The sequence below is a fragment of the Chrysochloris asiatica genome, unplaced genomic scaffold (genome assembly GCF_000296735.1).
Source record: "Chrysochloris asiatica unplaced genomic scaffold, ChrAsi1.0 scaffold00001, whole genome shotgun sequence".
NCBI classification, from domain to species: domain Eukaryota; kingdom Metazoa; phylum Chordata; class Mammalia; order Afrosoricida; family Chrysochloridae; genus Chrysochloris; species Chrysochloris asiatica.
The window spans coordinates 39,074,205-39,089,903 of NW_006408519.1; the positions used below are offsets into that span (position 1 = coordinate 39,074,205).

Sequence of the window (15,699 nt, forward strand, 5' to 3'; positions counted from 1 at the left end):
GAAGTTTGCAACTTGCCTTAGATCATGCAGCTTTAGGATCTTTTTTTTTTTTTTAATAGAAAGCTACATTCAGCTTTGTTGTCATTTTTGTTAGGAAAGCATTAATTGCACAAGGCTGGGCACTTTGTCAGCACTGATAGGAATTTTGAAGAGTTATTTTATAAAGGAAGCTAGGAAGCAGAACTCTTACAGCATCTTGGATTTCATGTCCACAGTACTAAGAGAAGGGTCTGGGTGCAACTAGTTGTTGGTATGATGTTCACAAATAATAGTTATATGGTTTTTACTCTTTTGCCAGCTTCTTGGGGTGCCTGAGTCTTAGACTGGAACATACTGCTCAGGGTAATATCTAACATTTGGGGGCCTGCCTGCTGCTTATGAGCTCCAAGGGGGAAGAACAATGCTGCTTCAATTTACATGTTTATTGCTTGTGCAGGACAATGGCTTTTCTACCCTCTGATATCAAGGCTGACCTCTGTTTGTGGATTCCCTACTTGGTGTCCAGAGAGGAACCAGGGATGTGCCCCTGAAGAATAATCACAAACCATCCTCACTCCTAGAAAAGCCACAGAAAATCCATGTTACTAATAGAAGAGGACTTAAAACATCTACTGATGAAGATCAAAGAGCACAGCCTTCGGTATGGATTACATCTCAATGTTAAGAAAACAAAAATCCTCACCACTGGACCAATAAACAACATTCTTATCAATGGAAAAAAAGATTGAAGTTGTCAAGGACGTCATTCTTCTTGGATCAACTATTAACACTCATGGAAGCAGCAGTCAAGAAATCAAATGATGTATTGCATTATTCAAATCTGCTGCACAAAACCTTTTGAAAATGTCAGCTTGAGGACTAAGGTGAGCCTGACCCAAGCCATGGTATTTTCAATAACCTCATATGCATGCAAAAGCTGGATAGTGAATAAGGAAGACTGTAGAAGAATTGAGGCTTTTGAATTATGGTGTTGGAGGAGAATATTGAAAGTGCCATGGACTGCCAAAAGAACCATTAGATCTGTGTTGGAAGAAGTGCAGCCAGAGTGCTCCTTGGAGGCCAATATGGCCAAACTTCGTCTCTCATATTTTGGACATATTGTCAGGAGGACCCAGTCACTGGAGAAGGATATCATGTTTGGTAAGGTGGAGGGACAGAGAAAGAGAGGAAGACCCCCAACGATATGGATTGGCCAAGTGGCAGCATCGATGGACTCAAGCATGGAAACAGTAGTGAGGTTGGCTTAGGATTGTGCAGTGTTTCATTCTGTGGTCCATAAGGTCACTATGAGTCAGTACCGACTAGATGGCACTTAACAACAATAACAATAGTTACTAATTATGTGGTCCAAGAACAAGACACCATTGCAGAGACCCACAGGTACCAGGTTTAAAATAGAAATGCATTAGCCACAAAGTAGTCAGTTCATAGAAAAAGAAATGTCTGAGTTCTTTCTAACAACTAACTGCACCAGATCTGGTTATTCTCTGTGGTCAAACTGATTAATTTTCCAAAGAGCTTGGGTATCTAACTTTGATCATGGGACTGAAAAAACAATAGTGATGATTTGGTGACCTTTAATCCTGCTCTTCCTCCTTTTCTTCATCATCAGTGACATCATTATCATCATCACCGCACTACCTTAGAGTTATCAAGAACCATCACTGCCCAATCCAGGAATCCATTCCATCATAATGTCTCTGATGTCCACTCAAAGTAAATGGCATTCTCTGCTTCATCCAGAGAATTGAGGTTCTTCTCTCTGAGCTGGGGCAGGGTATTCTAGAGTTTAAACATGTTCACCTGGAACACTCCCAGTGTCTGACAGCTCACTGTTTTGCAAAGGATTCCTTGCCATTGTTAGCTAGTTCTCACCATGATAAGGTCCCATCCTACAGATTCTCAAGCCTGAGTCTCTGTGACTTTTTACCTAAATCTCAGTCCAGACTAAAGTTGCATAAAGTCTTCTATATTTCATTTTCTTCAAATATCAAACTGGGTAGAGAAGAAGTAGGAAGACTTGGGGAACTTGGCTACCAGATGGTCCATGTGGTCAGCGTGTGACTGTGGGCAAAATCAGTTTCTTTGAACCTCACTTTGAAGAAATCAAATAGGGAGATGTTTACAATGCTTAATTATTCTGTTCTTTTTATGTTTGAATGCTCTATTGCCTTGCATTAACGAAGAACCTGATAGTGATTTTGAAGTTGATGTCAATCATATGTAGAAAAGTGAGCTTCAGGATGAGGGGCACTGTTTGTTACTTTAGAAATGCAAGGAGAGAGTAACTGTGAAAAGTCCTAATTGGCTCCGGGTGACTGAGGAGTGAGAGATAGTGGTGATTCATTTCCCTTCCTCTTGACGTGTGAAGGTTTGAACACTCAACTCACAGCTTTATTAAGTTAGACATATGCTACTGCCTACCACAGTTAGAAAGGCTTTGTCTTGCCTCTGTCTGTCCTCACTTGATCCGCCCCCCTTTTTTTTTAATCTTAGTAGTGAGTATGGACTACCCTAGATGGAAACTACCTGTATCTGAATCATTTACTAGGTAGGTAATCTTACTACCTTCACTAAGCTTGCTCTGAAAAGAAAATGGGGATAATAATAGTACTTATCTTATTAGGTAGGGGCCCTGGTGGTATAGAGGTTAAACACTAGGCTGCTAACTGAAAGGTCAATAGTTCGAAGCCATCAGCCTCTCCATGGGAGAACAATGTGGCAGTCTATCTCTGTAAAGATGTCAACCTTAGAAACCATGTGAGGCAGTTCTACTCTAGAATACAAAGTCTCTGTGAACTGGAATCTACCTAATGACATCAGGTTTAGTATCTCATCAGGGTTATGGGGAGGATGAAATGATACATGTAAAGTGCTTAGATCAGTATGTATACACATGACAACCCCTGTACACACGACAGTCCCTGTATATATGACAATCCCTGTGCACACGACAATCCCTGAATACAACGACAATCCCTATATACATGACAATCCCTGTATACATGACAATCCCTGTACACACGACAGTCCCTGTATATATGACAATCCCTATACACACGACAATCCCTGTGCACACAGCAATCCCTGAATACAACGACAATGCCTACATACACGACAATCCCTGTATACATGACAATCCCTGTATACATGATAATCCTACATACACGACAATTCCCATATACACGACAATCACCATATATATGACAATCGTCATATACTGGACAATCCCTGTATACACAATAATCCCTATGCACCTGAGAAGTGCATCAATCAATCAATCATTTCTATTTATTTTACTGCAATACTTGTTACTTTTGTGGAGCCTGCTCTCTCAAATACTATCTTCTAGTCCTCTGAACCACCCCTCATCTGTCAGGTGGCCTGCATGTTGCTGTGATGCTGGATACTAGGGCCACTGGTATTTTAAATACCAGTAGGGTCACCCATGGTGGACAGGTTTCAGAGGAGCTTCCAGGCTAAGACAGACTAGGGAGAAGGAAAGGTGGACTACTGCTGAATGGCTAGCCACTTAAAAGTTTATAACCAGCAGTATAACATTGCCAGATACAGTGCCAGTAAATGAAAACCTTATGAATAGCAGTAGAACATTGTCTGATATAGTGTTGGCAGAAGATGAGCCCCTTAGGTTGGAAGGCACTTAAAATGTGATCAGGGAAGAGCTGCCTCCTTAAAGTAGAGTTGGCCACAATGATGTGAATGGAGCAAAGCTATGAGGACCTTCCTTTGCTGATGGGGGGCATATCTTAAAATGTGAAGAAATAGCTGCAAACATCATTAATAATCAGAATGTGGAATGTATGAAGTGTGAATCTAGGAAAATTGGAAGTTGTCATACATGAAATGGAACACATAAGGACCAATATTTTAGGCATTAGTGATCTGAAATAGACTAATATTAGTCACTTTGAATTAGTCATATGGTTTACTACATCAAGAACATCAAAATGAAGAAGAATGGTGCCACATTCATCTTCAAAAACAAGATTTCAAGATCTATCTTGAAGTTCAATGTTGTCTGTGATAGTATAATATCCATGCACCTACAAGGAAGACCACTATAATTTGGTGTGGCATTGTAGGATAAGTACTTGACTGCTAACCATGAGCTTGGTGATTCAAAACCACCAGCTGCTCTTTGGAAACACTATATATGTTTGTATGAATTGGAACCAACTTGATGGCCCTTAACAACAATTATTCACATTTATACAAGAACTACTAAAGTCAGTAAAAATGAAATTGAAGAATTCTACCACCTTCCTCAGTTTGTAACTTGATTAAACATGCAGTCAACATGTATTGATAATTATTGGTGATTGGAATATCAAAGTTGGAATCAAAGAAGAAGGCTCAGTGGTTAGAAAATATATAGGAAGGCCTTGGTGATAGAAATGATGCTGGAGATTCCACAATACAAATTTGCAAGACCAGTGACTTATCCATTGCAAATATGTTATTAAGTAACATAAAAGGTGACTATATACATAGACATCACTAGATAGAAAACACAGGAATCAAATTGACTATATCTGTGGGAGGAGACAATGGAGAAGCTCAATATCGGCCAAAATAATCCTGGGACTGACTGAGGAACCAACTGTGGAACCATCCGTTGGTCATATGCAAGTTCTGGTGGAAGCTGAAGAAAATTAAAACAAGTCCACAAGAGCCAAAATAATGACCTTAAACACATCTCACCTGAATTTAGAGACCATTTCAAATACAGATTTGGTACATTAGAGAATAATTATCAAAGATCAGGAAAGTTGTGGTATGACATCAAGAACATCATACAGGAAAAAAGCAAAAGGTCATTAAAAAGACAGGAAAGAAAAGAAAGACAAAAATAGATGTCAGAAGAAACTCTGGAATTTGATGTTAAAGTAGAGAAATTAATGCAAATGGAAGAAATGTGGAAGTAAAAGAATTGAAGAGAAAAATGTAAATAAAAGCAGTTCCAGAAAGCAAAGTAAAATATAATGAAATGTGCAAAGGTCTCGAGTTAGAAAATTTAAAGGGAAGAACACATTCAGAATTTCTCAAGCTGAAATAACTGGAATAGAAATTAAAATCTTGACTTGCAAAAGATGAATGATTCTATAATTGAATGATGCAGATAGCCTCTAAAGGAAATGAAAGGAACACACAGAGTCATGGAACCAAAAAGCTGTGGTCAATGTTCAATCATTTCAAAAGCTAGCATATGCTCAAGAACCAAAGGTATTGAAAGAAGAAATCTACACTGTGCTAAGGGCATTTGTGAAAAACAAGGCTCCAGGAATTGATGGAATACAACTTGAAATGTTTCAACAAATTGATGCAGCTCTGAAGGTGTTGTTCACTCATCAATGCCAAGAAATTTGGAAGACCTGGCCAACTGATTGGAAGATACCCATATTTCTGCCTACTTCAAAGAAAGGAGTCCAATGGAATGTGAATATCATTGGACAGTATCATTAATATCACTTGTAAGTAAAATGTTGATGAAGATAAATAAAAAAGGGTTACAGCAGTACAATGACAGTGAGCTGCCAGAAATACAAGCCAGATTCAGAAAAGGAAGTGGAATGAGGGATATCATTGTTAATGTCAGATGGATCTTGACTGAAAACAGAATAGCAGAAAGATACTTATTTGTGCTTTATTAACTATGACAAGCATTAGACTGGGTGGATAATAACAGACTATGGATAGCATTGTGCCGAATGGGTATTCCAGAACACTTAATTATGCTCTGGAGGAACTTGTATAAAGACCAAGAGACAGTTGGTAGAACAGAACAAGGGGATATTGAAGGGTTTAAAATCAGGAAGAGTGTGTGTCAAGGTTGTATCTTTTCGTTCTATTTATTCAATCTGTATGCTGAGCAAATAATTCAAGAAGATGGATTAAGTGTAGAAGAAGATGGCCTGAGGATTTGAGGAAGACTCATTAACAACCTGTGGTATGCAGATGACACAACCTTGCTTGCTGAAAGCAAAGATGACTTAAGATACTTACTTATTGCAGCTCAATATAAAGAAAACAAAAACCCTCATGAATGGACCAATAAATAACATCATGATAAATGGAAAAAAGAATGAAGCTGTCCAAGACTTCATTTTGCTTGCATCCACTTCTAACACACATGAAAGCAGCAGTCAAGAAATCAAATGACATATTGCATTAGGCAAATTTGCTGCAAAAGACCTCTTTAAAGTATAAAAGAGCAAAGATAATCATTTGAGGACTAATGTGTGATGCAAGCCATGGTCTTTTCAATTGCCTTATATACATATGAAAGTTGGACAGTGAATAAGGAAGACTGTAGACGAATTGATACATTTGAATTATGGTGTTGATGAAAAATAATAAAAGTATCATGGACTTCCAGAATAGCTAACAAATCTGTATTGGAAGAAGTACAGCCAGAATACTTCTTGTTGTGTTGTGATTAAGTGCTGTCGAGTCAGTTCTGACTCACAGCGATCCTGTATAGGGTTTCCAAGGAGCAACTAGTGAGCTTGAGCCACTGACCTTGCAATTTAAACCAACCTTGCAGTCCAGCACATTAGCTCACACCAGGACTCCAGAATGCTCCTTAGAAACTCCTTATTTATCATTCTTTGGACATGTTGTCAGGAAGGGACTAATCCCTGGAGAATGACATCATGCTTGATAAAGTGGAGGGTTAATGAAAAACAGGAAGACTCCAAAAACGATGGATGAACACAGTGGCAGCAAAAATGGTCTCAAACGTAGAACTAATTGTGAGGATGGTGTAGGACTGGGCAGTGTTTTGTTCCGTTGTGCATAGAGTTTGCTATGAGTTGGAACCAACAACAATAGCATAGCAGTAACAACTCAGGAATAACCCGACTCTGCAACCGAATAATTCCTTTTAAATAATAATAATAAAAAGATTGTGAGACTGATCAGGAAGTGTCTAATTCAGAAGAATGAAGAACATTTAGGTCAGGCTACATGGTCTTACTTGTATGCATTTAATTAAGAACTATGTGGTTCACTGTATTCTGAAAATTTTCCTTCATAAAAAAGCACACCCCGCACTTCTGGAGTTAAGCATCCTAATCAAGAAACGCATTCATTTGCCTAGCTGGCATTGTTTTCCCAAAAATTTCTACCTTATTATCTTATTTCAGCCATTATTAATTCAATAGGAGTTAATGGGAGCAAGAATAAAACATCTCAGTTTGTGATCTATTTTTCCTCAAATCTTTCAAGGATCTCTTTAATGTTGATTTTCTTTATAAGAAAAAGTAGAAAAAGTTTCAGGAAATTCTGAATGGAAATAAGAAGAACCAATAATTGTTGGCCAAAATCTCATCTAAATATTCCTCTATTATTTTTATTTGGCTGCTGACAGAAAAAATTTTAAAAAATCACATTAATTGGGTGTTTTGAAAACACTGAGAACAGATTTTGGTTCATAGCAATTTATGAGCATTATGATGATTATTAAGTGAAAAGGGGGCAACACATGATAGCCGATTTGCGTGTGAAAAATGAAGCTTACCTTTATTTCTATTTAATAGCCCTTTGGTCTTTTGGGAAAATGGTTTTTGGTTTTGCCTGCTCTCAAAATGAAGTCAATTCAGCTGACAAGAGTCTGACAATTTGCCACAGAACTAACTCCTTGGCTGATTGTATCAATTCACAGTCTTTTTGGATAGAGGGGTGTTTCATTACTGTTTCCAGAGACCTAAAGGACATGCTTTGTATTTATTTATTCTCTCATTTATTTTTTATATGTCCTTGGACAGCTATGGTGAGAGTTCCTTTTGTTTTAATTTAGCATAATCTATCTTAACCAGTTCTGGTTTCTAGCAAGAGCATGTGTTGGATCATTTATATACATGTGTGTGGTGAAGAGAGGCTGAGAGAAATTTTTATGGTTCAAACCCATCAGCTGATTGTTAGAAACCCTATACAGGGTCATTATGAGTCAGAAGTGACTCAATGACACTTAACAATAAACAAAAATCTAATAGCAAGGATAACATATACATGAAAGGATGGCTGTAACCATTAAATGAAAGGAAGCAATAAATATAAACCACCTAACGAGGGCTTGAGGCGGTAATAGCTGCTCAATAAAAGTAGTTCCCTTACGCCATGGTTGTCTCCATTACAATTAACTGCAGACTCTGAGGCACTTAATAACTATTGTCTGCCACTCAGCAGCATGAGTCCTGGTGTGGTGCTATGAGTTAATGTGCTAGACTGCAAAGTGGGTTTGAACTGCAGTGTCGGTGGTACAAGCTCACTAGCCTCCCCAGGTCACTATGGGTCAGAACCGACTTAATGGCACTTAAGAACAACAACAAATCATCGGCACAGAAGTCCTGTGAGGTGGCTATCACCAGCCCCACTTTGAGGATGTGACGTGTCCAAGGTTACAAGTTGAAGAGTTGGTCCTCAAGGAGTACAGGCCACGTCTTTCTGTCTTCTACTAGGCCTCAGTAATTGCCTGGCTGAAGGCTCCGAAGATAAGTGGAGCAAATGGTCTCAGCCAAGCCACTGCCCTCCCATGAATCCCCAGGAATACAGCCATAAGAGCAATTCTTCCAAGGGCAAATGAGACCCACGTATGGAATGACTAAATCCTTAGTTGGTTTTTTGTCACAGAAAGAAAACCACGACCCTCGGGTAAGATAAGCACCCAACGACCTTATTGGTGATGTTATTGTTGGTGCCGTTAAGTCAGTACCAACTCATAGCGATCCCATGCACAACAGAATGAAACACTGCCCAGTCCTTCACCGTCCTTCACTGGTCCTTCACTGTCGTCACAACAGTCGCTATACTTGAGTCCATGGCTGCTGTCATTGTGCCAATCCATCTCATTGGGGTCTTTTGCTTTTTTGGTGACCCTCCACTCTACCAAGCATAATGTCTAAAGTATAAGAGGTGAAGTCTCATCATCTTAGCCTCTAAGGAGCATTGTGACTGTATTTCTTCCAACACAGATTTGTTTGTTCTTCTGGCAGTCCATAGGACTTTTAATATCCTTCTCCAACACCATCACTCAAGTGCATCAATTCTTCTACAGTCTTCCTTATTCACTGTCCAACTTTCCTATACATATGAGGTTACTGAAAATACTATGGCTTGGGTCAGGCACACCTTAGTCGTCAAGCTGACATCTTTGCTCTTGAACATTTTACAGAGTTCTTATGCAGCAGATTTGTGTAATGCAATATACCATTTGATTTCTTGACTGCTTCTTCCACGAATGTTGATTTTGGATACAAGCAAAATGAATGAAGTCCTTGACAACTTCAGTCTTTTTGCCGCTTATCATGATGCTATATATTGGTCCGGTGGTGAGGATTTTTGTTTTCTTTACATTGCGGTGCAACCTATATTGTAGACTCTGATCTTGATCTTCATCAGTAAGTATATGAAGTCTTCTTTACTTTGGTGATAAGATGGTGATGCTGGGGACCAGGGAAGAGTCCCATCATTTAGAAAAGAGACAAGTGAGTGTCAACCTATTCCAGGGACCCAAGATTAGTGCTTACTGTGTTTTGGTAATCTGGAGGCCTACATGGGAAGACTGGCCTCATGGAGTTACAGGTATAGGATGGGACCCTAGACCCAGTGATACAAGACACATTAAGTCTCTCCATTTTTAATGAAGCAGCTTCTTTAAAAGACATCTGGGAGAAGTGTGAGACTCATAGTGACCTGGTATAGGGTTTCCAAGAAGTGACTGGTGAGTTTGAACCACGGACCTTTCAGTTCAAACTGATCTTGAGGTCAAGTGGAGTGCTCATCCTATGGTGCCACAGTAGGACTCCTCAATACCATTACCTAAGACAAAAGACCCTTTTGTGTCAGATATTTGTCACAGTGACCAAAGGAGACCTTTATTTTTTCAAAGAAAAGATTTCAGAATTAAGCAGAAAGATTGTTTTCACTGTTGTCAAATGCTGTTGAGTTGGTTCTGACTCATAGCAACCCTACATAGGGTTTTCCAAGGAGCATGTGGTGGGTTTGAACCACCAATCTGTGGCTAGCAGTCTACTGCTTACCCTACAGCACCACACCAGGACAGAAAGCAGAACAATATCAGCATTAAAAAAGAAAGGATTTTAAATGAGTTCCTTATGGCTATGGCTTGATTTTAATACTCACTTTACTACAATGCCTATTCAATTAACATTGATGTATATATTAAACATAACCTAATCTTTATTCAGAGTCCTAGTGTGGCACTGTAGGTTAAGCACTGGACAGAGGTTCATGCTCACCAGCTATTCTTTGGAAACCCTATACAGGGTCGCTATGGGTCGGCATTGACTCGATGGCACTTAACAACAACAACAACAATAAACCCTATACCAGTTGGAAACCCTATACTGGGTCCCTATGAGTTAGAACCAACTCAAGGGCACATGACAACAACAACAAAGGTATTAAATTAAAGGTTTTAGATTGTTTTTTTCTGGTCTGGAATCACCCATAAGTAATTGTAATCTATTGTCTTTCTCACCCTAAGATGCATTTGGAACCTGACCTAGGGGAGAAACCAGAGATCAAGAAAGATCACCTTATCATAAGATACCAAGGATCCCACAAAGAGGTCAGTTCCACATGACATAAAGAATATCCACAAATCAGTGAAACATGGGGAGCAGCACAATACAAGGACACTTGTGATCAATCTTCAAATCACCAAAGGAGAAATAGAAAGGACAAAACATACATAGAAGGACAGTCAACTTCAGGGACAACTTATAAAAATGAAAACAGGATGCTGTCTGTGCCTTATATTATTATTATTTTAAATGTTTTATTGTGAATTATATGATAGTTTACATGAGAGAACCTCACTTCTATATTCATTCCATTGTATATCATTACGTTGCCATGGTTCCAATCCCCTCCATGCCTTGTCTTCTGACCAAAGGGCATATCCTAGAAGCCCGTGCTCTACCCTCCCCCCTCCCCACTCAGTCTCCGGCCCACAGTTCCTCTCCCTCTCTGGATCCAAAGTCCCCAGCCGCTTCATCCCACCTTGTCATCATCTCTGTCTCCTTCTCAGGCATCCCAGGTTCTCTGGATGGGGTTCCGTTCTCGGCTGTTATCTGTTGGTGGTCCCAGAGACCACCGCTCCTAGACTGGAGAAATAATCGCTCTCTTCCTTTCTATAGAACATCTACCCTTGCATTTCCAACACTCACAATCCGTTGTGATAACCATTATTCACTACAGTATCGCACGTTACCCATCTGTATTTCATTTCATCAGCTCCACCTAGACAAATTGGATAGTACTCACGGGTGATTCTGCCTTCCTCCATGTCCCCTAGCTCTAGGTTCCCTCTTGAAGGCTTGTAAGCCAGTTACTTCTTGCCTTTGTAGTCCCTCCCTCCCCATTTGGGCATCCAATGTCCAAGTTGCCCCTCTATGTCTACTCTGTGTGTGGAGGGGGTGGGAATGTTTCTCGCTGTAAGGATTTATCACCACTTTTGTGTCACTGCATTCATATGCATAGGTCAGGTTCATCAGCTTGGATCAGCTCAATCTTCTTTCCCTCCTCCCTCTTCTTTCTTCTCCTGGTTGAGCTCCGATCATCCAGTCATCCGGTTCTGGTCACGTGGGTGTCACCTGCAAGTGTGGGTGTTCTTGTGCACAAGCCCTCTCTTCCCATCAGCCGGCAGCTCCATTCTCCAATTGAGTCCTCCGTGGCCACATCACCGACTCTGGGCCCAGGAGTCCTCGCGTCTCCTCACACTGCTTGCCAACCAGGTCCCCAACCGGTTCCACAGAAGCCCTCTGAATATTGTGAGGCTTAGCTTGCCGCTTCATTGCTGCCTTTAACCCATTTCTCCGCAACGGCGACGCATGTGTTTACCAATCCGAGCGTGCATTTCCACCGAGACTTAGTTTTGGGGAGGTGTTCCTTATATTCTTAAACATTGGAAAAGGAGCTTGGGTAGTGCAGTGCTTACAAATCAGGCTGCTAATCTCACAGTCAGCAGTTCGAAGCTACCAGCTGTTCCACAGGAGAAAGATGAGGCTTTCTGCTCCTGTAAAGATTTACAGCCTCGGGAACCCTATATAGGGTCACTATGAGTCAGAACTGACTCCACAGCACACAACAACTAAAGCAAACATTGGAAAGCATAGAAGCGGCTGCTCTTGAACTCTGTAGGACCAGCATAGGACTGCAAACCACAAGTTCGGGAGTTCAGATCCATCAGCTGCTCCGTGGACACCCTGTACAGGGTTGCTATGAGTCAGAACCGACCCAATGGCACTTAACAATAACAACATTGGAAGTCGCAGTATACAGGCACAATTTCTGAGGGCAATTTTAGAATGTGGATCAAGTATTTTAAATTGTGCTTTTTTTTTTTTTTTTTTTTACTTGCTTTTAGAAATTTACCTTAAAGAAATAAGCACGGATGTGTCTGATCTAGTTATAACAATGGGGGTTGTAGTGTAGTTTATAATTTATAATAGTGGAAAAAAAACAACCAGACAAAGAAGACATACACATTTGGGGTATTAGTTACATAGCTGATAGATTTGAATTGCAGACCTTGTGGTTAACAGCCCAACTCTTAACCCATGATGCTACCAGAGCTAAGGTGTACAAAAGTTCTATTTTATGTAGTGTTGGTAGATCAAGGAGCCAGGTGCAATAGACCATGGTTAAGCTCTCCATGGCTTACCAAAATGTTAGCAGTTCCAACCCACTGTTTCTATGAGGGAAAGATGTGGCAGTCTGCTTCTATAAAGATTGCTCTCTTCAAAACCCTAATAGGGCAGTTCTACCCTGACCAGTAGGGTCACTTTGAGTCAGAATCAACTTGATGGCAATGGGGGTGGACCTGTAGAAAAGCGAATTAGTTTTTAGAAGTGAAGATGTTTGGGGCTGTCTGAATCAAGTTTCTAAGCATTTCCAAGGAACTTTTCTGTTCTCTAATTCACTAATTAATAATGGTGGAGCGGCCAAGAAGTCCTCTTATTCATGGATCTTTTTATTGTTCAACCAGAACAAAGTCTTTGTTTCCCTACAAGAACACCAAAAAAACAAAACAAAACCCTTGCTTTATTGGTCTGAACTTGCTCCCAAGAGCAGGGCAGGTAGCGGGAAGAGAACAAGCTTTGGAGTCTAACCACTGTCCATATTCCAGCAGTTCTAAGACAGCCCATTTTTCTCCAAAATTCACATCTCTGACATCCAGAATGCATCTTACTATTAATGACATCCTAAAGCTTTGTCAAAGGTGGGTCTTAACTTGCCATTAAGTGCTGCTGAGTCGGGTCTGACTCATAGCGACCTTGAATAGGGTTTCTGAGTAGAAGTTGGTGGGTTTAACCCACTAACCTTGCAGTTAACAGTCCAGTGCTTATCCTACAGCACCACACCAGGGGAAAAATGACAACAACATCACAAAAGTTTAGAATTTAAGCTTGGTTGTGGAATCACTTGGAAAAGGACAGAGAGCACAGCTAGGTACTTGAAGACTGCAAACAATGTCACTGAATTGAACATGTTGAATTTGTTGAAAAGGTGCATCCTTTGCTATGTATGTTTTCACACACACACACACCCCAAAACTGTAGGCCTGGACTTAAATTCTTCCTAGATGAGTTGTGGTTGCTTCTGACAGGCACCAGGGGGCAATATCCTTTCGAGACCACTTTAAATTGACATCTCTACTGAGGTTTAAGGAGCTCTGGTAGTGTAGTGGTTACGAATCGGGCTGCGAACCTTAAGGTCAGTGGTTCAAAACTACCAGTCGCTCCGCGGGAGAAACATGAGGCTTTCTACTCCCGTAAAGATTTACACCCTCGGAAACCCTGTACAGGGTCTCTATGGGTCGGAACTGACTCGACAGCACTTAACAACAACAACAACTGAGGTTTAAAGGAGCTCTGGTAACTTAGAGGTTATGAATCTGGCTGTGAACCGCAAGGTCAGCAGATCGAAACTAGCTGTTCTCTGGGAGAAAGATGAGGCTTTTTGCTCCCGTAAAGATTTATAGCCTCGGAAACCCTGTGCAGGGTCACTATGAGTCAGAACCGACTCCACGCCACATATCAATAACAAGTGACGTTTTAAGGAGCTCTGGTAGTATAGTGGTTATGAGTTGGGCTGCTCACCTGAAGGTCAGCAGTTCAAAACTTCCAGCTATTCTGTGGGAGAAAGATGAGGCTTTCTGCTCCTGTAAAGATCTACAGCCTTGGAAACCCTATGTACGATTTCTATGAGTTGTAACTGACTCCATGGTACACCATCACCACCACTGAGGTTTTATTATTTTTCCATGTGGCTAATGCGCTGAACTGCAAAGTCAGTTTGAATCACAAGGTTGGTGATTCAAGCTCACCAGCTGCTCCTTGGAAATCCTATACAGGGTCACTATGGGTCAGAACCGACTAGATGGCACTTAACAACAACAATTGATGTATTGCATTAGGCAAATCTGCTGCATACGACCTATTTAAAGTGCTCAAGAACAAAGATGTGAGTTTTAAGACTAAAGTGCACTTGACAGAAGCCATGGTATTTTCAATAGCTTCATGTGCATGCTAAAGTTGGACAAAGAAAATGGAAGCCCAAAGAAGAAGTGTTGCATTTAAGTTATGATGTTGGAAAAGGACCATGTTGAAATTAAGTACCACGTTGCATTAAGTTATGATGTTGGATAAATATGATATTGGAAGTACCATGGACTGCTAGAAAAACAAAAAATCTGTCTTGGATGAAGCGCAACCAGAACACTCCTTGGAAGCCAGGATGGTGAGACATCATCTTTTATACTTCAGCCATGTTGTCAGGAGGGACCAGTCCCTGAAGAAGGGCATCAGGCTAGGTAAAGTTGAAGGTCATCGAAAAACCGGAAGACCCTCATTGAGGTAGATCGGCACAGTGGCAGCAGCAATGGGCCCAAGCTTAATGATTGTGAGGACACCGCAGGATTGGACAGTGTTTAATTTTGTCGTGAATAAGGTTGCTATGAGTTGGAATCAACTTGATTGCACCTAACAACAACAACTGCATTCATGGGAGCATGACAGCTCTATATGATAAGCACTGGACTGTGAACCACATGGTCTATGGTTAAAGCACACCAGCTGAGAGAAAGATGTTGCTTTCTGCTCCTGCAAAGGTTCAAAACCTTGGAAACCTTACACAGGCTTGCTATGTGTCAGAACCCATTTGATTGCACTTAACAACAACTGCATTCATAGCGTGAATTCAGAAGTGAAGCGTATGTACATACCAATTTGGAGTTTAATTTCCCAGGGAATTGTTTCCTTCCATGGAACCAACACCAGGCTGTAGCTCCTGGTAGCTCCTGGTGTGGCAGTATAAGATAAGCACTGGACAACAAGGTGGGTTTAAATCACAAGATTGGCAGTTTAAATTCACCAGCTGATCCTCAGAAACCCTGTACAGGTCGCTAAGAGTTGGAACTGACTCCACGGCACTTAACAACAAAAAAATACCTGTGGCTAGGTGGGCTTTTCCTAGTTGTTCTTACCCTGAACCACCACTTGTCTGTCAGTTTGTGGTACTGTGGTGGCTTGTGAGTTGCTGTGATTCTGGAAGGTAGGCCACCGGTATTTTAAATACCAGCAGGGTCACCCATGGTGGACAGGTTTCAGATGAGCTTCCAGACAAAGACAGACTAGGAAGAAGGAGTGACAA

At 40.8% G+C, this 15,699-nt stretch overlaps 1 protein-coding gene across 1 annotated transcript in view; it reads right to left on the reverse strand.

The window, feature by feature from the left end:
• ADCY8 (adenylate cyclase 8 (brain)) overlaps positions 1-15,699 on the reverse strand; it is a 285,844-nt gene that overhangs the window by 81,654 nt on the left and 188,491 nt on the right. The window lies entirely within an intron of this gene.